Raw genomic sequence first — 24,510 nt, forward strand, 5'->3', positions numbered from 1 at the left:
CTTTGTCTCCCAAGTCTTGCTTCTCCCTTGTGAGAGATGGGGACAGTAGTAGTCAGGCCTTCAGTGTCAAGGTGCTGAGATGATAGTGAATTGTGTAAGTTCCAAATTGCATGCTTTGACATCTCAGGAACCAGGGTGTCCCTTAGAACTGGTGACACCCCACAGTGGAGCCAACTACACCCTTTTTCTTCTTAAATATATATGACGTACTAATGCATCTTACTGTCAGTGCCACATGGGCCCAACAAGGTACGGTCAATAAGAAAACTTCAAAAGAGCTTAGGACAGGACACCAGGCTGGTGGGGACAAACCAGGTTCCTGTTTGTCTCCTGGGTCAGTTACAGTGGGCCTCACAGCAACCCTTGTTTCTTGTCTGAAACTATAAGCAAGAGAATTCCCTCCTCCCAGAACCCTTGTGAAGAGTCAGTGAACTTATGTATCCCATGCCCAGCAGAGTGCCCATATGCAGTGGGTGCATAATAAAGAGCAGCTTAAAACAAACAACAAAGTCCACAGTCCAAGGAGGAATTTAAAGCACAAGCTCCAACTCCTGCCCCACCACTTCTTGGCTGTGTGACCTGTTGCAAGTTTCTTAACTTCTCTGTGCCTTCATCCTACTACCTGTAAAATGGGCAGAACCCAAGTATTCAACTCATAGAATTGTGAAGATTAAATAAAATTAAAAGCGCTTAGGCATAGTGCTTGACAGAAGCATAGGCAATTATTATTTGATGAACTTCTAATGGGTTTCTTCTAGTTCAACAGAAGACCTGCCCAAGGTCACGGAGCTTGGTCCAACCACCCTGCCAGTCTCCCCACCAGCTCCCCTGGCCTCTAGGAGGTGCTGCAGAGTTGACACAGCAGAACTTTCTGGAGAGAGCAGAAGCCCTGACTGGGCAGCCGAACCAGCCACCAGGCAGTGATAGGACCACAAAGGAGATCAGGAGGCAGGGGGTGCCACCCGACTGTGACAGATACTCCCAAGTGACCTTGGATAAGTCACAGCCCCTTTCTGGCCAGCAGTTTCCCAATAAGGACTTGGGGGTCAGATGGGCCCCAGTGACTTTGAAGTCGCTCAAACATTGCTGATGGTCAAGGTCACAGAGGAGGGAACCCGAGGGATAGAGGGAGCTCAGACAAGGCCCCCCTCGGGAGCACACATTGCATTGTGGGTCTTGGGCTGAGACAGAAGAAAGGGGCAGATGCAGGAAGCAGGCTTAGCCGGAGCCTCAGACTGACTCATGCAGATCTCTGGGACGTGCCCTGCACCCCGGGGGTTTTCCCTGCCTGTGGCCAAGTAGCTGGCCCTTTGTACCCGATACCAGGCAGCTCCAGCTCCCACTCCGAGCAAAACGATGTGTACAAATGTGGGGACCATTGCTCCCTCTCCTCCTGGGCTCTGGTGCAGAAGAGGTGGCCCCGAGCTCTATAGCAGGCATCCTGGGTGTGGGAGCTGCAGGCGGCTCAGGGGCCCAAGCAGGCCACCAACACGGTCCACTCTATGGTGTGCATTTGGGATGCAAAGTCTCTCCCTTGCCCGTGTCTGAAGGCAGGAGATTAAGAGCTCTTTAGGCCTCTTCTAAATTTATCAACTTCATGACTCACTTCAGATGGAAATGAGGCCCTTCTCCTCATCCCACCCCAGCCAACTCGGGTTCCTAAGCTCGCGGCATCTTGAAGAGGGGATCGAATGTAAATCAATAAAACCAATATTGACGGGGTGCTTGGTGTGCGCTGGGCCGGGTGCCGGGCTGCTCACCAAGCCCAGAGATGAATCAGCTCCTGTGGTGGCTCTCGCTGGGAAGACGAGACGGACCCAGGTTCATGGTGGCAGTAGATCACAGACACCTTGCTGGGGTATAGGATCGAGACCTGGCTTTGCCAATCATATGCATTGGATTTTGCAGGGCCTCAGTTTCCTCGCCTATAAAATGGGTCAATGTAATGAAGAATCTGTGGCATGGGCCATTGTGTGGCTGGGGGGTGCCTGGGGCTGTTTCTGAGCATTTCTCTGCCTTCTGAGAAATGACAGGAGGGGCTCTGCCCCTCCGGCCTTGGGGAAGGGAATTCTGAGCTGAACAGAGCAGGAATCAAGGGGCTGTTGTTGGCTGAGCTCTTCCTGAGCTAAGACCTCCATGTGCAAAAGCCCCATCCCGCCTCACTGGACTGCTATATGGAAGAGCAGACATGGTCTCCGAGAGTCAGGTGGCTTCTCGAGGCTGTCACAGCTAAGAAGGGCAGAGCTGGGGGACCCGGGCAGCCCACGTGCCAAACCCCAGTTCCTCCTCATCTTGCCATATGCACTGGACTTGGGAGACTGAGGCCCCAGTGGCATGGCCCAAGGTCGCATCTACAGGGTCTCTGTCCATGGTACCAGTCACCAACCCCAGGCCTCCAGGAAGAAAGGCAGGGCCTTGGCCAGGCCAGGCCTCAACACAGGAAGAGGGCAGCTCCCTCCAGGCCTTCGCCTCCCCAACACACAGCTGCCCTCAGGGGCACGGGGTCAAGTTCAGGGCATCCTTGAGGCTGGCTCTTTAGCAACATCAGCCCAGGCCCCAGGAGCTCGCCTGCCCTCAGTTTCCCTCCTTTCTCCCCCAGACACGCTGGGGGACCCTCCAGGAATCAGAGATAGCTGGTTGCACATCTGGGGGCCAGCTATCGAGGGGCAGTGCTGCACCAACTGGCTCTGTCCTCCAGTTGAGCTCCTGTTCCTTGCTGAGTCTCAGTTTTGTCATCTGTCTAATGGGGAGACATGGCTGTTCCCATGGTGGAGATGGAGATGTGGGTGGAGGACCATGAACGGTCCTGCCCTGTGCCTGGCAGCTACGTTGTTGTCTCCCTGCTAGCAGCACATGGTCCTCCTGGCCACCATGTGTCATAGCATCGCTTTCACAGATCCTCAGAGGTCCAGGGACTTGCTGCCAGCCACACAGCAGGTGAGCAGCAGAGCGTGAATGGGCGCTTGTCAGTTAATGTCGCCTGAGGGGCCCACATCCAGAGAGGGTTTTCTCCGCCACGGAGACAAATGACTGCATGCAGAACTGTAGCGTCTTAGATGGAGGAGACAGCGCAAGGCAGCAGTTAGAGCTGACCTTGGAGTCTGAGGGCCTGGACTTGATTCCCCATAACTTCCTTGCTGTGTGAGCTTGAGTCGGTAACTTACCTTCTCTGTGCTTCCATTTCCTCACTTGGAAAAACAGAGGTCAATGACAGTACTAGTGAGGACTGAGTTAATTTAATAGGCTTGTAAAGAGCCTGAAACAGTGCCCCTGAGACTTAGGAAGCCCTAGGAAGTGTCAACTATTGTTATTGTTCTTAATTATGGAATCAGAATGTGAGGGGGGTGGAGCAAGACCTTCCCTCTGTCCCTGAGTCTTGCCCCAGCCTCCTCCGTGGCCCGCCGTGGCCTCTGGGAAGGAACTTCTCACAGTGTCCACCAGACCTGTCACTCTGGCCGGACTCTCCATTGCTCCCCCTTGACAAGTGGCTAGAACCCAGATTCCACGGCCTGTGTCCAGGGTGTGCACCAGTGGCCCCCAGCCCACCCACCTTCCCAGCATCCTCCACTGCTTCCCAGCATCCTCCCTGCCTTCCTCTTGGTCACCAGCTCAGGAGGTCAGCCATTCGCTGGGAATTGCAGCCCCCGGTTCCCAGGGGCCGTTTCCCCACCTCTGAGCCTTGGGTCCAAGCTGTGCCCGTCCCTGGATGTCCCTTGCCCTGTCTTTCAGAGCTCCACTCAAATGCCCTGTCCTTTGGGAGGACTCCCTGCCTCTCCCGGGTCACAGCCACCCGGGCAGCAGCCCTGGGCCTCTGAGTCATGCTCCTGCCAACGTGTTTTATTTGTCTTTCAGCCATTTCACTAGAGCTCTGTTTGTTGAAGGGGCACATGTGGAAGAAAGGAAGAGGTGACCTTCCAAACGGGTCCCCCTTATTTTCTCTTGCCCCATCGATCCTCTGTTCTTCCTGAGTGGCCAGAAGAATCCTTTCAACAATAGAAATCAGATCAGGGAGTCCCCACTTAGAACTCGAGAGGCCTCCCATGACGCTCAGCATCACTCCCAGACTCCTTTGCGCAGCCTGCAAGCCGTTCTGGGCTTGGCCCTTCACCCAGAGCCTCTCTCCTCACTCTTCTCCAGCTTACTGGCCTCCCTTTGATTCCTCAAACTCATCAGCCTCCTTCCTGCCTCAGGCTCTTGGCACATGCTGTCTCCCCATTTCGAATTCTCTTTCTCTTTTTGTGTATATGGAAGACCCATTCTCATCAGCTGAACAGCATTTCTTCAGCAAAACCTTGACTGATCTGCATAAAAACACTCCCCTCCCCACATCAACCTGCCCCAGCATTCCCGGTCCTGGGGCTTATTTTGCCCTAGCATTGATCATGGTTCACTAGCAATGCACATGGTTTCCTGTACTCGTTTCCTTGTTTGTCGTCTGTCTCCCCAGTAGACAACCGGAAGCTTATCTGCCTCATTCACTCTTGCATCCAAGGGCCTAGAACAGGGAGAGGTGCCCTCTTTTATGAGCCTCCCTGAATGCCCAGGAAGGGAGGGAAGGCCGAGAAAGAAGGGAGTGGGTAGAGGGTACAGCCTGCGATGTGCATTCTATCTGGGGCGTGGGATCTTGAAGAGACCAGTGCAGCGGTGCATCCCACCCACCGCATCTTAGCAGTGATGCTGTGAGGTAGAATAATGGGGTGTGCTGTATTAGGGGTGTGAGGTCAGAGAAGGCATGACCAGAGTTTTTTGGTACCAGGGATTCAACCCAGGGGTGCTTTACCACTGAGTCACGTCGCCAGTCCTTTTTAGCCTGTTTTTTTTAACACAGGGTCTCACTAAGTTGCTTCCTTGCTGTGTGAGCTTGAGTAGGTAACTTAGTAGGGTCTTGCTAAGTGGCTGAGGCTGGCCTCCAGCTTGCGATCCTCCTGCCTCAGCCTCCTGAGCTGCTGGGATTACAGGCATACCTCACTTTGCCCGGCTTGACTGTCCTGTTTTTTGATAAATTGGGTCTTGCCATATTGTTCACAGCATCGCTGTGTACTTTCAAGCTTAAAAGAGCCGAAATGACAGGTTTGGGAGATTGCTGCCGAGTAGACCCACAGGAGTTGGTCAGGCTCTGCAGAGTACCCTGTGCCTGTTGCCTGACACTTATTTCCCCCCCACCCAAGAGCTCCCAGGCTTCTCCCCAAGCAGAGCACACCCCAGAGCTGCCAGTTTACTGTGTCCCCAACCCATAAGGTGGCCAGAAAAGAAACGAGGCACAAACTGCTTGGAAAAATCCTATTTTCCTTTTTTAAACTACAGCCATTTGAATTACAAAAATAATGCACGCTGTGGAAAGAACTGGAACGATACAGAAGGGTCTGCAGCCGAACGCAGCGCTCTCTCCTCACGTCCCACACTGGGCCTGATGGGACACGGTTCACAGCCTGTTTTGTGGATTTGGGGATGATGCACCCTCCCCACCACCATGGTAGCCTCTCTGAGGTCAGGACGCAGCTTGCACTCGACGCTCTGCCATAGCTTTATCAGGAGCCCTTTCCCTGTCTTGGTGGCTTGGGAGGTCATGGCTGGACTTGACGCTTCCACGGAGATGGGATGGGATCTGTGGCTTGCTGTTTTGCATACTGGGGGGGGGGCAGGTGTGGATTTAGAAGGCTCTTTTTTTTTTCTCCTTAATTTTAAATTGGGATCATTTGCTGTATACCCCAGGGTTCATTTTGTCCCTTAGCAGTGTATCCTAACCCTCCTGATGGTTCAGTAATGTTTGAATGAGAAGCAACAGAGTACCAATGACAGGGACTTTGGATCTGTCAGCCCTGCCATTCCTTGAGTGACTCTGTGTCTCTGCTGCAGAGTGGAGGAACTGGCCACGTGCACAGGCTGGTGGCTTTGACCCCGGTGGCTGCCTGGGGTCAAAGCCTCCCCTGCAGATAGTGTGCTCTCCTGAGACAAGCCGTCGCCCCTTCCCCAGCCAAAGAGTCCTGACACCCAAAGCCCACAGCACCGAGTCTGAGCTCAGATAAAAAGGCTGATTGCCAACGATGAGCTAAAAAAAAAGCCACACGCACAAACAAGAGGACAGGAGGCAAAGTCAAAACTCAGCCCAAAGGTCAGAAGGGAAAACAGAATGACCAAAAAGCACAACCTGCAAGACGCTGCCCTCTCCCCCAGAGCAAATAATCCAGAATTTTTAAATACCAGCCGACGCAAATAGAGGCTTGTTACTAAAGAGAGAGTCACAGAAAGGGCAAGGGGGCCTGCTGGACCCCCGGCTCAGCCTTGGCTAGGTATGGGAGGCCCTGGAGCCATACACCGGGTGCCCCAGCCTCCTGTACGCCTCCCAGCATTCCCTGAGAGTGCAGCCGACCACCGTGGATCAGGCCCTGTGGATCAGGCCTGGCGTCAGAGCTCTGCAGAGCTTGCTGAACCAATGCCCTGTGGCCACCAGTATGCCCAGTTCATAGATGAGGAAACCAAGGTTCTTTGACATCTGACCTGCCCCAGGGCGCACAGCCAGCTGACTCCAAGTCCCCAGCTTAACCACTAAGCCACCAGCGCTTGTTCCCAGAGCTGTACTTGCCAGGAGCCAGGCCAGGGGAAGCCAAGGGGGTGGATAGGAGCCCTGGGGAGGCCCTGACCCATCATGGAGGCTGCCAGGGAACAAGAGCCTCAGAAGGGCCAAGTGGAAGGGTAAGTAAGAGCCAGTGGAGTGGAAGGAAGGTGGGGCGTGGGAGGGGCTCCAGGCAGGGGCACAGCGTGAGCAGGGTGAGAGGCAGCCACCAGCCGCGCAGAGCAGACGGTACCAGGCGGGGACAGTGAGCACGCAGCAGGAGAGGTAGCTGGGCCAGGCCCAGGGCTGTGCGCTGGACACTTTTAAGCTAGGGAGTGATGTCACCCGATTGGTCTTTTAGGACAGGCCTGTGGCTTTAGTGAAGGTAATGAGTTGGGCTGCTGATGGGTAGGGCAGAGGAGGAGTGCAGGGCAGGTTCCCAAGACAGGCAGGGGCCACCGGGGCTTGGGGACCGTGGGAGTTGGGGAGAGGGGCGTCCTGGCTGGTGGAGGGGACAGGATGGCGAGAGGGGGAAGCAGAGAGGCAGAGCCCATGATCCCCACCCTGGGAGGGGCCTGCAGGCTGTCCAGCAAGAGGCCAGCGGGGTGTCGCTTTTGCAAACAGAAATATGTGGGACCCACTAGCAAAAGAAATGCCAAGTCCTTCGAAGGATGAAGATGAAGGGGCGCATCCATTCCCTCCCTGGGTGTCGGCTGAGGGTACTGAGGGCCGGGCCCTGGGAACCACAGGCTGCACGCAGCAGAGCTGTCACAAGGGCGTGGTGGGTGGTTGGGCCGGGAGACCCCGTGCATGGGGAAGAATCCAGAAGAGGAGGAGGAGGAGGAGGGCTGTTTGAAGCAGTCAGGGGGAGGCTCCCCTGAGAAGCCGGCGTGTGCAGGGGCCTGAGGCTGCTGCTTGTGGGTCTGGGGAGATGTTTTCCGGCAGAAGGAGCAGACGGCGCGCAGGCCCTGCCGTGGGCACAGGCTCCGTGGGTGGAAGGAACAGCAAGAGGCTGCGGGGTGCAGGGGACTGAGCCAGGCAGAGTGGAGGAGGGGAACGAGGTGAGGTCAAGGTCATGCAGGGGCTGGGGTGGGGGGCTTTGGAGGGGCTTTGGCTTTTACTCGGGGAATCACAGGAGCCTTAGGAGTGTTCCCAGCAGATAGGATGGCACACTATCTGCAGGGGAGGCTTTGACCCCGGGCAGCCACCGGGTCCTAAGGCTCCTGTCCGAGCCCTCCACCCTCACCCGCTTATTCTGAGTTGAAGACAGGGGACACGGAGGGCATAAATGAAACACAGTCCCTGTTTGCAAAGACACGTTCTTCAGCCCCTACCAGGGCCACAGAGCCAGAGGTTCGGGGGGCCTAGTGGCCTATGAACGTCAGGCTGAGCAGCGCTCCGTCCAGGGAACCTGACTTCCTGTGGCCTCAGTGGAGACCCCCAGACGAGCCAGGCAGGGCCTTGCCAGTGAACTTGAACCCCAGTGACCCCAGCTAGCATCCCCCTTCCAGCCCAGGGTTTTCTCATGGGGAGTTTTTGTTCTTTGGTTTCATCTGAGGACTTTTTTTTTTTTGGTCTGTGTCTATCTGTCTGCCTGCCCATCTGTCCATGCACGCACACACTTAGAGGTCAAGGCCATATTAGGAATGGGTAGAAGGAAAGGAATGAGGATGTATTGAATGCCTACTGTGTGTCCGTCTTTGTGCGTATTTATTTGCTGGGCAAATATTTCTTGAACTCTTGCTACGTGTCAGGGATGTTCACAGCAGCAGGAACACAGCACAAGACAGGGGAGATCTCAGCAAGAAGTAAAATAATAACCACCAGGTCGTGATGATTATCATACGAAAATATTAACAAGGGAATGAATCAAAGGGGCTGCTGGGAGAGTGTGAGCAGGATGGTCAGGAAGAGGCTCACTGAGGAGGTGACACTGGAGATGAGAAGCAGCTGGCTGTGCCTCCAGCTGGGAGATGAGTAGTTCCCACCAAGAAACCAGCATGTGCAAAGGTCCTGAGGTGGAATGACCCACATTGGCTCAAGGCCATTGAGGGATGACAGCAGGGAGCATGGAGGTCACATGGCTCTACTAGAAGCGTCTGAAAAATTGTCCTTCTGCTGTTGGCACACAGTGCCCTGTCAGAGTCCTGGGCTAGGGGCAGTGGTGGCCCTGGCTGCTGGGCCTGCTGAGGCCTCCCTCACCTCCGGCCCTTGCCCCTGCCTGCGTCTCCCTCCTCTCACCCTCTCCGCCCCACCCAGCAGAAACCACGCGGGGTCAGATGGAGACTCGCCCAGGCCCTGTCTCCGAGAGGGCCCGGGCCAGGTCGGCCGGGGTCCCCTCCACCCAGTCTCATCTTAAGCTCCCGACAGTGTGGACACTCACAGCTCAGGAGACTGAGCCTCGGGGCTGTGCCCAGCAGCCAGGGGCGGGTGCTCCAGAGCAGCTGACACAGGACACAGCCCTCCCTGATGCTGGTGGGGGCCGTGTCATGGGGCCTCTGATGTGTCGGATGGACGTGGAAGGAGGGGGACCAGGCGCCACTACCTCAGGTGTTGTCCAGTCTCACCATGGCCACCGAGTCAGTCTTCGCGCCCTGGGCCTTGGGGGCACTGAGGACAGTAGGCAGGACACCTCAGGACTGGGGGTACTGGGAGTGGCCTGGCTGGTGCAAGAGGAGAGCCAGGAACTGGGACAGGTGACAAGGACGGAGCCCCGTGGGTACAGGCGGTGCCGACTATGGAGGCTCAAAATGCCACTCAGACCCCCAGAGCCAGCAGTGGGACGGCGGGGGGCTCGTGAAAGGCAGCGAGATGCTGAGGTTGTCCCTGGACACTCAGCCCATCCCTAGAAATCTCATGGGAGCCCACCTGGGAGCCACAGGCCCATGCGCAAGGCACCAGCCTCGCACAGTGACAAGGCCTTTGCCCACCCGGGGCAGCACCTCCAGGCCCCAGTGGCAGGGCGCCGGGCGATCTCTCTCCTTCCCAGGGAGCCCCTGGCCCTTGGAGGAATGCAGGGTTGCAGGACTCAGTCTCTGGGCAACCCTCTGCCCTCAGCTCCAGGAACTCGGGAGCCCCGAAGTCAGAGGCAGCTCTCCTGCCGCTTCAGGGAGCACAGTGTCTGCCGTCTGCCTCCTTGGACAGGCTCAGAGAGATCTAGTAACTCCTCAAGGTCACACAGCAAACCAGGGCAGAGACATGCACTCCAGGCGAGTTTTTACACTTTTCGGGGGGGTGGGGCAGGGGATTCCCCATGCTGGAGCCTCTGGGTACCCCGTTCTGTGCTGGGGGGGGCTGGTGTCTCCCATGGGTGCCTCCAGTAACTCTTCAGGCCAGAGTGGACCCAGCCAGCAGTTGTATTCTGGAAGTTTTCCACCACCGTGGAAATTTCCAACAATGGATTTATGAAAACCTCCCAGGGCCCGTCTCCCGCCCCACTTTGTTATGAAAAAACAGCTCCTTGGTGGCCAGGCAGGGGACAGAGCAGCTGAGATCCCAGAATTAAACCTCATTCCCCCGTGAGAGAGTCCCAAGTGGACCTCTGATCAGCCCCAGGGATCCTGGCTGGGAAGTCCAGTCCGCCTCCCGCTGGATCCCAGGGATCGCCGGCCGCAGGGTCAGGAGCCAGGGTGGCCACCAAGTCCAGGACTGTACCTTGCTGTCACTGCTTAGGGTATTGTGGGCACAGGCCAGTCAGGGCCTTGTGCGTCAGTGACACACGTCAGTGAGTGATTAAATGGGTAGAGAGGTAGGCTGCCCGTGGAGATTGGTGAGTCGGTTCCATCAGGAACCATTCCTGCATACGACCTTGGCCCGTCACTTGATTCCTCTGTTGTCCAACGTCCTCAATTTATGAAATGGGGACGATTATACCTACCTTACGAGGCACTGGGAAATGAGAATTAATGTGTGCGTGGTGCCTGGCTCTGGGAGTGACAGCATCTTTTATCATCTCCAGCATCGCCCTCTCCAGGGAGACAAGGTGGAATAGGGAGCATGTGAGCTTGGGAGACAGCCCTGAATCTCTCTGAGAAGCCTAAGTCTGTGCCTTAGAAGCTGTGTTACCTTAGGCAAGCAACTTCACCTCTCTGGGCCTCCGTTTCCTTGTTCATTAAATAGGGAGAAGGCTGAGCTCCTACATGAAGGTTGGTTGTCAGGACTGAATGGGAATCCTTCTCCCAGTGATGATGTTCCTGCTCTGACCCCAGGGAAGTAGGGCCCCGGAGGCCAGGCACATTCAACAGGGCAGAGCGTGGCGACAGGCTGGGGGGGGGGGGGCTGCAGAGGAAAGGGTGTTCTGTCCAGGCACCTGGGAGCAGAATGTGCTTTGTGGAGCCCAGGCCTGGGGGTGGGGGCCACTGAGAAGGTGGCTGTGGTTGCTGAGGGCGCTGGTGGGCCTAGGCCAGAGGTGCCCTAGGGACACAGGTTAGGGGGAGTAGCCCCTGCACTCAGGGACCCCAGACTTGGGGCAGCTCCACCCCCAGCTCCTGCGCCATCTGCCCCTCTACCTCTTGGCAGGAGTGGGCTGCCCCGGGTGGGTTCTCTGCCACCTGGTTTGGGCACAGTGGGTCCTGGGCTTCTCCTGCCTAGAGGTGGCTGTTTAGGACAGGGGTCAGGATTGCGGGACTGGCAGAGCGGGCGGCACAGAGACATGGGCCGCAGAGCAGTCAGGGCCCGGCCTCTGGAGAGTCTGGTGCCCAGCCTGGCTGTCCCACTGCCCTAAAGATGTGGCCCAAGCCGGGAGCCCAAGCCTCAGCCTCCTCATCTGTAAAGTGGGGACAAGAGACCCAATACCGACTGACTGCAAAGACGCTGTGACTACTGTGGCCGCCTGGCCTTTTCGGCTCATTCACCCACTCGGCTGCATGGGGGGCACCTACGGGGTGCGGGCACAGATCCAGCCAGTGGTACCACATAGGAAACAAGAAGAGCAGCCCAGGGGGTCCACGTGCCTGCTGTGCCTGGGACATTCCTGGTTTTAGCATGGAAAATCCTGTGTCCCAAGAAATCCTCCAGTCCTAGGCAAACCAGGACAGCTGGTCACCTTACGCAGTTTCTGCCCTCATGGGGGGAGACAGACAGTAAGTAAATATATAATATGCATGATGGGTTTAAGTGTTGTTTTATGCTGGGTGTGGTCATTCCAGCTACTCTGGAGGCTGAGGCAGGAGGATTGCCAATTTGAGGCCAGCCTGGGAGACTCAGCAAAACCCTGTCTCAAAATAAAAGCTAAAAAGGACAGAGGATGTAGCTCAGTGGTGGAGCAGCCCTGGGTTCAATCCCCAGGACAAAAAAAAGAAATTATTAAAAATAAAATAACAGAGTCAGGGGTAGGGGTGATGATAAAGGCTTATTATTTTCCATGAGGTAGTTAGGACAGGCCCCTCCAAGGAGGTGACATTTGGGCAGGGACCTCATGCAGCATATATAGAAGCTCTGAGGAGGAAACGTGCTGACGTCCTGGAAGATCGGAAGGAGAAGGGATAAGGATAACGACAGAGCGTTGGCCATCTGAGTTAACTGGGACTCCCTTCAAAAGGAAGTGATATAAATAGCAACTCAAGTTAGCTTCACGGGAAAAAAAATGTAGGGACTAACTTAACAGGAAAAAAAAAAGAACAGAAGGAGAGTTGGCTTCAGGTGTGGCTGTATCCTGGTGCTCAAATGTGGTCTGGTCTTTTCCCATTTCTCCTTGATTCTGTGTTAGCTTCATTCTCAGGAAGGTCCCCAGCAGCCCCAGGCAGACCTCCTACCTGCGCCGTTCTGAGGTCTGGGCTCTGCAGGTGGGAAGGAGCGAGGTCCGGGATGGCTGCAGCAGACAGTGTGTGAGATGCAGAGGTGGGACAGTGGGTGGCCAGGCTGCCGTGTAGATCCAGTGAAGACTGGGAACTTCATTCTGAGGGTGCTGGAATTCACCAGAAGGTTTTAAGCAAGGAGGTGACCTGACCCTATTCATGCTGTAGGAAGAGCACTCCGGCTGCCGGGTGGAGAGTGGGTGGAAATGGAGACTCAACAAAGAGGCTGGACTTGGGGGGGCTCAGGGAAGGCTGAGAGGGAGGGAGCCCAGATTCCAGGAGGCCCCAAGTTGGGTGCACCTCCTGCTTCAGCTCTGGCCACACCCCCTCCTGCAGTCCTGGGTCTAGGCGGACCATGTTCCCCTGAGAACATCAGAATCCTGGTGGGGTCTCAGAGCTCCCCAGGACCTGGCCTGGCCTTCACGGGGTATTAGAAACCAAGGGCAGCTAAGAGTCTCCCCTGCTGACCATAGAGGCCACATGCAGGGGGAGAGCTGCCCCACGCCTAGGCATGCTGGGCACAGGGGGTCCAGACCCAACTGGTCTAGGCTAAATGATTTGGGGCCACTTCTAGAATGGCTCTCGTGGTGAATGTCCAAGGAGATGAGACACGGTTATCTTCACAAGGTTCCTGCTATGACCAGGAGTCAGGCCTGCTTCAGGCACGGCCAGACCCAGGGGTGACTGAGTTAGGCTTCTCCAGGGCACGTAGCTGGGGCTGTTCTGGAAGACTGTCTGCTCCAGAAGAGGTTTCGTTCTCATCACACCATTTTGGGCATGTGTCCCTGCCCACATCTGGCAGCCGGTGAAGAGAAGATTGTGACAGAGAACCCAGGAGATGTGGACTGTGTTTGGAAGTGTAGCCAGGAGGACCTCTGTGGAGCTCAGCACTTTCGCAGGCATCATCTCTTCTGATACCATCAGCCTGCAAAGCAGTGTTGTTATTACCTCTTTGCAGATGAGGAAACTGAGACTGATCAAGGGATCTGTCATATAATAATGTCCCCCAAAGATCTGAAATTACAGAAAGTGAATGTCACCCCCTTCTACCTGAAGGCCCTGCACTGAGATTTATAGCTTCAAGGGATCCGCGAACTCCTGCCTCGGGAGGGAAATCAGTCTTGTTCCTCCACAAAAATCAGTGTTTCCTTCTCCCTCTGTGCCCACTTCTCTGTCAGACTATTTACAGATGACCTGCCATTGCTAGACACCATGCTAGGCCCTAGGAATGCTGTAGTAATGACGAACCTTGAAGATGTTATCCTAATGACCCACAGGATGGAAGAAAATTTGTGCAAACTATACATCTGATAAGGGATTAATTTCCAGAATATATAACAAACCCCTGCAACTCAACAACAAAAAGATAGATAGCCCAATTCAAAAGTAGGCAAAGAAGCTGGGCGTGGTGACATACTCCCGTAATCCCAGCAATTTGGGAGGCTGAGGCAGGAGGATCACGAATTGAAAGCCAGCCTCAGCAACTTAGCAAGGCCCTAAGCAACTCAGTGAGACCCTGTCTCTAAATAAAATACAAAATAGGGCTGGGGATGTGGCTTGGTGGTAAAGCACCCTTGGGTTCAATCCCTAGTACCAAAAAACAAAGGGCAAAGAACTGGAATAGACATTTCTCCAAAGAAAGTACACCAAGGGCCCATGAGCACATGAAAAGAGACTCAACATCATTAATAATTAGAGAAATTATGCAAAGCAAAACCTCAATGAGATATTACTTTCCAGCCATTAGGAAGGCCATTATCAAAAACAAAACACAACAAACTAAGCGTTAGCAAGAGCATGTGGAAGTAGCAGACTCGTCCCTTGCTGGTCAGACTGCAGAATGGTGCTGTGGGAAACAGCATGGCCGCCCCCCCCCCCCCCCCCCGCCAAAAACAAACATGGGATCACCAAGTAATTTGCAATTCCATTTCCGGGTATTTACACAAATGTATTGAAAGCAGGGACTCAGGCAGATATCTGCACACCTGTGTTTATAGCAGCATTATTCACAATAGCCAAAAGTTGGGAACAACCCAAATGTCCCTCCATGGGTAAATGGATAAACCACATGTGCTCTATCCATACAGTGGAATATTATTCAGCTTTAAAAAAGGAAGGAAATTCTGACACATGCTACAACACGGACGAACCTTGAAGATGTTATCCTAAGTAAAATAAACCTGGACTAAGGGGACAAATACTGGACCATTCCACTTTCATGAGGTACCTAGAGTGCCAGATTCATAGAAATGTAAAGGAGAATGGGGTTGTCAGGAGCCAGGGGAGGGAAATAGGGAGTTAGTGCTTAGGGGATGTAGAGTTTGAGTTTAAGATGAAAAAGTTCTGGCAATGGATGGTGGTGATGGGTCCCCCAACAGTGTGGATGAGCTCAGTACCCCCAAAACTATACACTTAGAAATGGTTAAAATAGTAACTTTTATGTTACATAGTTTTAACCACGATTAAAAAAATACATCAAAAAGGCTCATAGATCTAAATATAAAAGTCACAACCATGAAGTTTCTAGAAGAAAATAGGAGAACATCTTCACCTGCTATAGGAGGAAGGGATGATTTTTCAGGGAAGACTCAGAAAACACTGACCTTAAAGGAAAACCCGGACACACTGAAAGCTGTTGAGTCTGTCGTGATGGGACTGGACGGGGGGAGAGCAGGGTCTGTGGGCCAGAGGAAGCCGCACATCAGACTCTTGCGTTCAACCGGTATCTTGAGCCACAGTCTGCCTCTTGGACCCACCTTATGATCCACTGCACTAGACTAAACACTTCTGGGCTGCTTCTAGAATGTTCGAGTCAGGGGTGCTTTGCAGGCGAGCCCCAAGTGTTTCCCCAGGGTGCAGCCCCTGCTGAGACAGAGCTTTGACCCTCCATCTACTTCTTCTCCGAACGCCCTTGGGGGTCCTCCCTGTTCACCACTCTCTGCTCAGCTTTGTGGCCTGCAGTCCCCTCCCAAGGCCAAGGGGAGAGGCCGATGAAATCCAGCTTCCTATGAACTCCACGTTGATGAGGGATGGTTAAAGGATCTTGGGAATAGTTAGCTTTGTGTTTTGCTGGGAAAGAGCACCCTCCCTGTCTTCCCGCCTCCCGCCATGCTGCCTGCAGGGGGACCAGTGACTCCAGATGGCTCCCTGGGCGGCTGCAGAGAGGCCATAGAGACTCCAGGGTGAGGGGCAGTTTCTTGGCCTTGTGTTTCTGGGGGCCTCCGAGCACAGAATCTCTCCTTGAAACTTGATCTCTCTCCCATCCCCAGACCCCTGTAGTCTGGGCCTCCTGTGTCTGCCATCTTGGTGTCATGTCTCCACAGCACTCGTTGGAAAGCAGGGAGTTCACCGGGTTCCACTAGACAGTGATTGTGGTTCCTCGTGGGACTCTGGGGGTCAGGGACGTCTTTGAGAAGCTGGTGAAAGGTAGAGGCTCCCTCCCCAGAAAAACACAGACTTCCAGGGAAGGTCCGCAGGCACATGGACTCCTCTGATGGCCTCCATGGGCCTCAGCTAGTGACGGCCTCATCTGGGATGGCCCAGGGTGACACCAAGGTCACACCAAGTGTTTTTCTGCCCCACCCTCTGGTTATCTTCTGGGGGAAGATATGGTCATGCCCGTTTTGCCGATGGAGAAACTGAGTCACGGGACAGTTCAAACTGCCTGCTTGATCCCTAAATTAGGAGTCACTGGCTTAGAAGTTGAGAATTCTCAAACTCCACTCTTCTTCTGCTCAATCTGGATGCTCCACCCACCCCAGCCGCCCACCTCATAGTTGAAGACAGTGAAGCCCAGGACAAAAGGCCTTGGAACCAGCTAGAATCAGAGCCCCTGTCTGTGTAGCCCTTGATCTAATGGAGTGGTGTCTGACACATAGTAGATGCTCAATAAATGGACCCGTTGCTCCTCCTCTCTCCCAGAATGCCTTGCTGGCCTTTCCCCAGGAGCCTGCAGGTGGTCACATTCAATCACAGAGAGCGACAGTGGCCTGGGGAGGATGTGGAGGGTCTGATGTGACCCCCAAGTCCCACATGTCCTCTTGCACAGTCTGATTTCCTACATCATAGTCTCTTGTCATGAGCTCCGGGAAGGATGAACCCAGTTGCTGGTTTCTGTTTGGTTGGTTTCGTCTTTTTCTTTGTCCCCTCCTGCCCCAGTGGTGGGCAGGAGGCCCTGCAACCGCCCAGTGTGGCCACCCCTCTGGCGGCCAATTTCTTGCCTGCCCCCTGTCCTGCAGCCCAGATGTAAGCTGCCCGTGGGTGAGCCAAGCTCCGCCCACCCCTGTTCCCCTGCATTTCTGGCTTGTGGGTGACGTGGCAGGTCACTGTGAGGCAAGAGCACTTTGGGCTGGGTCCAGGACACCAAGGTGCACCAGCCCCCTCCCTCCCGGGAGCTCCCAGAAAGACTGTAACAGTGTGGTGTGTCCCAAAGACCCTAGAAACCCAGGGCAGGTGTTGCTAGGCCTGTTCGAGAGGTTAGAGGAAGGTTCTAGGGCAGCGTGTTCAAAGAGTATCCACCTTTGCCCAAAAGTCTGCAGATGTGAAACTCTACATGGTATCTATTATGATTTGCAGGAAGGTTACAAGGAAGGGGACAAGGATGTGAGTCTGGAGAAGTAGGCAGGGCCTGCGTGTTGGGCTGAGGATTTTGAACCTTGCTCCTAGGGCACTAGGGAGCCACAGATGACCCTGGAGCAGGGCAGCCACCTCATCGGGTCTGCCATTGTGGCCACACGGCTCCCTTCTCCTCCTCTATTTGACCTCTAGTGCTGGGAGCCGGGCTCGGAGTCTGCCCTGCTCTCTCTGAGCTCCGTCTCTTGATGATCTCACCCTGTCCCATGGCTGTAAATACCACCTTTAAGCTGCTGATTCCCACATTTCTACCTTCAGCCAGGGCCTCTCTTCTGTGCTGCCGACCCATACACCCAGCTGCCCACTTGGCATCTTGCGAACATCTCAAAGTCACCAAGTCCAAAACCAGACCCTCGATGGTGCCCACCCCAGCCTCCCCAGCCCCCCGGGAACACTGGCTCCTTCACCAACTTCCCACCACGGTAAAAGGCAGCAGCACCCCCACCCCCGCCACTTGCTGGAACTTTCTGCCTGTTCCTCCCACTCCCTCTCCCAGCTCGCCCTGGGGGAACCACCTGTCAGCTCCAGCCCCCATCTCTTCACCGCCATTGCCACCCTGCTCACCTCAAGGGCGCAGGATCCATTTCTCCCTGTTCTTGACCTTCACCTCGAAGGTCAACTCTCTTTCTTTGAGTTACTAAGTACACACCCTGTCCCCTGCCACCTCGTCTTTGGCTTGCTCTTCCCTCTGCCTGGAACATACTGCCCCAGCTCTTTACACATCCATTCTGCAAAACAGGCTCCCTGACCGTCTTAATAGTAAGACCTGATTCTCTTCGTGGAGCCTTTCACAGTCTATCTTCCCCAACAGAACATAACCGAGCAAGCACAGTGTGCCCGGCACGTAATAGGTGCTCATTAAATAACAGTTGAGTGAAATCCGTTCAAGAATAGAGGGGGGGGGGGCTAGAATTTTAGAGGAGGGAAAGAGAATGAGATTCCAAAGGACAAAACAAATAGAAGAAAGGGAACTCATGGGGTAGGATGTTTAGACTTGATATTGGGGGATCTGAGGAGCCATAGAACATTCTTGAGCAGAGACGTGGTTATGGAACTGAACGTTAGAGCAGGGAGCTTGTGTGCCTTGTGGTCATCTTATTTGGGGATTGTGTGAGTGGCCTTAGATCAGGGCTCAGTTCAACAGTTTCCCCACTGGGAGACGTTGGGTCCTCAGCTTCTGGCTGTGTAAAGCGTAGACTAATGCAGCCTCCACACAGGGCTACTGAGATGTTAAGTGACATGGTGCCCATCAAGTGCTTGGGACTCCTAAGTGCTTAATGAGCATTAGCTGCTGCTGTCAAACCCTGTGCCCGGCGCCCGAACCTAACCAGCCCCGCCACCGTGAAGCTCCCAGTCTGTCAGGGCGCTGGGCGGACACTCGGACAGTGGTTCCCTGGGATCTGCCCTGTCCTGAAGCTACCACCCAAAGTGCATTCTGGGAGAGTCAGGGGAGGCCTCCCAGAAGAAGTGACATTAGGTTTGGGGGAGACAGTTTCCTTGAGAGAAGATTTGAGTCAGCAGCCACTGGCCCGTGAACAGGGGAGGAGGGGCGCCTTCTGGCTGCTCAGCTCCCAAAATAACCCGGATCTGAAGGCGGACAGCCCGGCGAGCCATGGGAGCCACGGGAGCCATGCCATTTCCCAGCCGGGTTTCGACGACCTGGGAGTGGCCCTCGCCCTGCCCCAAGGCCCCCAGGTGGCAAGAAGGGCAGAGGACGGATGCCCAGGACAGAGCTCTGGCCCTGGCCCTGGCCCAGGAGCTGCGCAGACAGATCAGAGACAGGCCACGAAGCCGTCTCCTCCTGTCACCAAGCTGTCTGAGGCTGGGTGTGCCTTTCAGACCAGCAGCTTGGCCACCAGGGTCGAGGCTGGCAGGTGGCAGGGGACGCGCCCTGGAGCCGCAGCTCCCCTCTCGCCTGCCTCTGTGTCTCTGGGCTCCATCTCCGTGGGTCTCTGTGTCTTGGCTCTGGTTCCTGAGCATCCTGATCCTCCTCTCCCTCTCCTCCGCCTCTTCCAGGCCTCCTTTTGCCTCTTCTGGGGCCTGCGTGCTTCTCTGCAGCCTTTTCTTCCTCCCCGTTTCCTTCCCCCGTCCCTCTCCCTCCCACACCAGCCTCTCAAGCTCCCCTCCGTGTCTCACAGCTTCCTTCCCCCTTCCCCTCTCCCCTCCTCCCTCTCGTAAGAGAATTCCTAGAACATACATGACGCGCGCCCACGCGCCACGCTCACGACAGACACAGGCCTGCGCAAGCCCTCTGAGGACCAGAGCCCAGGCTCCAGTCTGTCCTGGCCTCAGACCTCGGGGACAAGGGTGGGCTTGGGCGCTGAAGCTAACGGAGGTGAGGGGTTCCTGCACCTTCCCGCAGGGTGTGTGGCAGGCGCCATGCTGGGGGCAGGCAGGACATTTCTGGGCCTGTTCCTCCCTTCCCAGGCAGGTGGGACAGCAGATCAGGTCATTGGGCCCATTCAGCAGAATTATAAATAGCAGCTTGTGCCCAGCCTGACCCAGACGGCAACCACGGCCGCCATAGGGCCCCAGGGCCCCCTGTCCTCCGCCTTTCCAGCCATCCCTCTGAGGCAACGCCCGCCCCTCCCCTGCACAGCCAGTGGGTCCCCAGGTCAGTATCCGATGTGCTGTCGCCATGGCAACCTGCGTGTCCCCATCCAGCCCAGGCTCAAGTTGCGGGAGGTGGGGGTTGGATGGGGGGGGGGACGAGCAAGAGGTCCAGTGGCCTAGAATCAAAGGTCACCTCTCTATGCCGGAGCTTGCTGGCCATCTCGGGGGCTGGGGAATGGGGTCCTGTCCCCTGGAAGCTTCCCTCTGCTGGGGAGGGTGGGAGACCCTGTGGCCTGGAGCAAGGGCTCAGCCCCAGAGTCTGCCAGGGACTGGGCACAAAGGGTCAGGCCCAGGCCTGGAGGCCAGGGAGCCATGAGTTCAAATCCTTTATACGCCTTCCCTGAGCTGGGAGGCAGGGCCCTCGGTCCCTACTTAACTCTTATGGGTCCCCAGGGGCAAGGTAGGGTCAGCTCAGGGAGAAACCTGCAAACTTCCGAGTCATGCTGACCTGAGTTTGCATCTGGCCTCTCTCTTTGAGCCTCAGTTTCCCATCTATGAAATGGGTGTGTGAACAACACACAGCTCACTGAGTTTATCTTGAGGATGAGAAGGGCCACCAGAGAGAAGGCACAGAGCCAGGGTCCCACATGCAGCAGCTAGACTCGTCATTGTCATTGGCAGACGGTTATCTCTACGTCAACCTCCTCATCAGAGAGTCCGCGAGGGCCCTGCCTCCTCACTCACTCGCTGGGTCACCTCAGGCAGCTCCCTTTCCCTCTCCATGCTCAGTCCCTCCCTCTGCAAAATGACCACAGGACCACCCGGGCCCTGCCCAGCTCTAAGATCCATGGGTTTCAGCAGCCCCCACGGGACTGGGCAGTCTGTTATTAAACACCCACACCTTCAGCCAGGCCTGGGCGCTGGAAACCTGAGCTGGGGTGAGGGACGTCCTGCCTGGTTGCCTGGCAACTGAGGCGCCAGGGAGGCTTGGGTGTCAGGGTGTCCAGCCGCAGCCCCCTCCCAGGAGGCTCTAGGAAGCAGGAAGGCTCAGGACGGGGAACCCTTGCCTGGGCCAGCCCCAGGGGGACATCCCCTTCCTCCCACACCTGTCCAGGCCCAGCCTATCTGAGAACCCACTTCCTGGGGGTGAAAGGGGCCATTGGCCTGGGGTGTATTTATAGGTAGAGCATGTGGTCAGGCTCAGAAAGAGAAACCGGAGCCTCCCCTCTGCTAGCTGATACAGCGGCCGCCGCTGTCCCCTCTTCCTGGAAGTCTGCAGCCCAAGTTTACCTAAAAGCCTGGAGAACTCCCTGACTCCTTGGGGAACCTGATAACAGCTCCTGGAGATCCCAGTGTGCTTTGCGTGGGCCTCGAGGCCACAGTTAAGAAATCACTTCCCTTATGTATCATGTGTTCTTTCTTTCTGTCCTGGGAATTAAACCCAGGGGTCCTTTACCACTGAGCTACATCCCCAGCTCTTTGTTAACGGTCGTTTTCTTCTGTTTTGAGACAGGGTCTCACTAAGTTGCTGAGGCCGGCTTTGAACTTGCGATCCTCCTGCCTCAGCCTCCCAAGTGGCTGAGATTGTAGACATGCACCGCGCCCAGCTGTATCATGTATTCTTGGCCTCCCTACCCAACTTCTTCCACATTTTAGTTCCTTCACCCAGCAAATATTGGGTATCCACAGTTCTAACGTGAGCTCCTACTTCAGCTTTCTTGCCTCAGTTGTCCTTATCTGTAAAGTGGGGGAAATAAGAATGCCTGCCTCGTAAACTTGTGGTGTGGCTCAAAGGAGGTGATTCATATAATGTGGTTAGCACAGGGCTTGGCATATAGGCAACGCCCCTGAGTGTCAGCTTTTCATTAATTTTATTAAACTGTTATAATATCCAGGCACCATGCCAGGTAAGGGGGAGACGATGTCCAGCTGTTGGAGAGCAGGGCCGAGTCCTGTTCCTCTCTAGCTGTGAGCGCATCCCAGGCCCGTGGTGGGCCCACTGCAAAAGTTTATCAAATGTGCAGATGAGAGGTGAAGCACTTCTCCTGGGGTTCTCTGCTGCTCAGGGCTCCGAGCTCCGAGGCCCTCGCTTTCAAGATCTTTTACAATTCCAGGTGTCCCTTTGATTCTCTTACGGCTGCACCCTCCACAAAGTCACCAAAAGATGTTTGAAATCCCTGTCTAGGTTCTCCATCTTGCCCTTTGTTGGGGCTGGGGTGGAAGCGAATAGACCCCGTGGGTGCTCTGGGCAGTAAATAGCAAGGTGGACAGATGGTGGAGGAAGCCGGATCTGGCACTGATGGGAACCGGGAGGGAGGGCCTTCTCACATGGGAGGCCCGAGGTGCCTCACCAGCCTCACCCTGGCCCTAACCCTGTATCTGGGTGACCCGTGTCAAGCCCATCACTTCTCCCCTTAAGGCCTCGGTTGGTAAAATGGGCATCTTTTCCCATTCTCCAGGGTTAGAGACAAAGGAGGCAAGACACCCCCAAAGGGTCCCTTCCAATCCCAGTTCTTATTTATAACATGCTAATGATGCCGTGGAAGAGGGCTGAGCTGGTGGCCACGCCTCCCCGGGGCCGTCATTGTCACAAATCCATGCTGGGCGGCTGCCAGCCCTCTGGCCCAGGGCTGTTTCTAACAGCAGGTGCTACGGCCAGGCTCAGGCTCCAGAATTTCATCCTTGACTTCTTCCAAACACAGGAAGGGGCTGCCATCTGCTTGCTGCCCCTCACACCCCACCTGCCAGGTCAGCCAAAGCCCCTGCGCCCTTTCCTGCCTGGGCCCCGGCCTCGCACCTGTCAGCAGTGGAAGGGAGAAGAATCCCACTGGGGTTTCCCTGGAGGATGCTGGAGCTGCCTCTCCCGGCCCCAGCCCACGATCCTTCACTTGGGTGGGGAGGAGGGCAGCGGGCAGCCCTGGCTCTGTCTCCTCCTAGAACATTCCACTCCCGTGCTCTGCATCCCCACCACAAGGCAGCCCTGTGTGCGCTGGGTCCATGGTGTATCAAGGTCAGGAGGGAGCACAGCCTTGGGACTCAGGCCCTGATACAGATCCCCACCAAGCTGTCCCTGTCGGTGTGACCTTGGCCTCTCCTTCCAACAGACGGAACCTCAGTTTTCTCATCCGCAAAATGGAGAAGATAAAAGCACCCACCTCAGGGGGTGTTGGTGGGCCCTTGCAAGATGATATGAGAACCAAGGTGAATGCAGGGAGCAGGATTGTTCCCTTAATGTTGCTGCTACCCTGGTGACTTCATGTTTTGGCCGTAGCCCTGCCAGAAATATTATCTCCTTTCCTCTTATTCAACCTTAATTTTTATTCTAACCGGAGGCCGCTTGGTGCCCAGTGCATGTCCTCTACCTTTGTGTTCAAACACAAGTGTTTGTTCAAGAAGTGGGTGGGCCTGAGACCCAGGCAGTTGGTGCTTTTCCGGGTTCTGGGGTCAGCACACAGGTTCCCAGGGCCACTTTTCCATGTTTCCACTTGGCAAATTTTTGTGAGGTACCACTGTGTGCTGGGGACCAGAGATGGATAATGCTTAAAGGGCATAAATGACCGAGTCACATGGAAGGATCATTTGACTCTGGACAGTGGGGTCAACATAGGGTTTACTGAAGAGGGGACACTCTGAATAGGAGTCCACCAGGCAGAGAAGCGGAGTCATAGCAGGTGATCCACAGGGCAGCTCTGAGTTGATTTATTATTATTATTATTATTATTATTATTACTATTATTATTATTTATTAAAACAAGAAAATCTCCCCACATAGAGATTTAGTGGTCAGAAGGTAACACTGGCTGAGACAAGAACGCAAATGTGTCCTATACGATCAGGGGCAAGGGGTGCCACCAGCCCTTCCCTGAGCTCAAAGACTCTGCCCAAGTCGTCTTGTGAAGGTCTCTTGGAAACCATCTGCTCATCTTCCTTATTTTACAGATGGAGAAACTGAGGCCCAAAGGTAGTGTAGCAGGGACAGCTAATGCTGGACCTCCCAGCCAGGCCAACCCACCATGGTTTGGGGTGACCAGCTATTGTGCCGGGACTAATCCCATGAGCCTCCAGGGTCACAGCCTGGAGATGTCTGTCTCTGAAGGACCGGCCCCAGGCCCCTGAATCTCTCCAGCTTTAGTTTCCTTATTTGTGAGTCAAAAATAATAATAAATGGGATCTTCTAAGCTTCAAACCGGAAAGCATTTTACGAGCACTCTTTCCAAAGGCCATTTTAATACTGCTGACATTTTGTTCAGGGTACAACTTAATGGCAGATTTCCCGTGAGAGCTAAAGTCATCCGCTGGCATGGTTTGGGGGTTCCAGAGTCCAAGGGTTCAGGACTTCCCTGTGGACAGCCCCAGAGTTAGTGAAGAGGCATCTTAGAAAGGTCAGCCTTCTATGCTATTCTAGAAAGTTTGTGGGTGCTCCCTTTCACTACCCAGCCACCTCCTAGACATGGAGACTGACCCTGCTCCAGGTAGTAAAATTCTGCCATGACCCCTGGCTTCCTCACACTCCCTACACACACACACACACACAAAATTGCACTTTGCCCTGACAGTACTGAGAGTAGATCGGAGAGCACCCCGTAACTGTAAAAACAATAAAAATTATCAGCCAGACGAAAACCCCAGCCCCACCTAAAGAGCCCATAACCATCACATTGGCCTAAGACTGTCATGGCGGGAGGCAAGCAAGCAGAGGCAGGACTTGATAGAGATGCTGTGGAAGGATCAAGCATCACAGGGATTTTGACCTCTAAGGTCCCTTCTAGTCTCTGGATTCAAATGAGCTCAGAGAACCAGAGCCCCTTCATGAGTTTTGCAAACACATGCCTTTTGGTAGCCTCTGCTCCGGGCAGGGACCCTCCTAGGACCCTGGTAACATAGTACAGGACAGTGGTCAGGGACCCGCTCTGTCCAGGCCTGAAGCCTTTGTGGACCTGAGTCAGCCACTAGGGATGCACACACCCAAGCCCTCGG

The 24,510-nt window shown here is 55.0% G+C and overlaps 1 protein-coding gene across 11 annotated transcripts in view; it reads left to right on the forward strand.

Annotated features, from left to right (window-relative positions):
- The window catches only part of Atp2b2 (ATPase plasma membrane Ca2+ transporting 2), a 351,907-nt gene that overhangs the window by 198,469 nt on the left and 128,928 nt on the right, over nucleotides 1-24,510 (forward strand). Inside the window, exon 1 of one of the 11 annotated variants that reach the window (XM_046425451.2) lies at nucleotides 6,566-6,693. The exons of the other annotated variants lie outside the window; for them this stretch is intronic. The gene's annotated coding sequence lies outside the window, so the exon portion shown is untranslated. Of the gene's footprint in view, nucleotides 1-6,565; nucleotides 6,694-24,510 lie in introns of those variants that run through there. 11 annotated transcript variants of the gene reach the window in all.

The sequence above is a fragment of the Marmota monax genome, unplaced genomic scaffold (genome assembly GCF_021218885.2).
Source record: "Marmota monax isolate L192 unplaced genomic scaffold, Marmota_monax_Labrador192_F-V1.1 WCK01_AAM20220418_F8-fsc00028, whole genome shotgun sequence".
Classification (NCBI taxonomy): Eukaryota; Metazoa; Chordata; class Mammalia; order Rodentia; family Sciuridae; genus Marmota; species Marmota monax.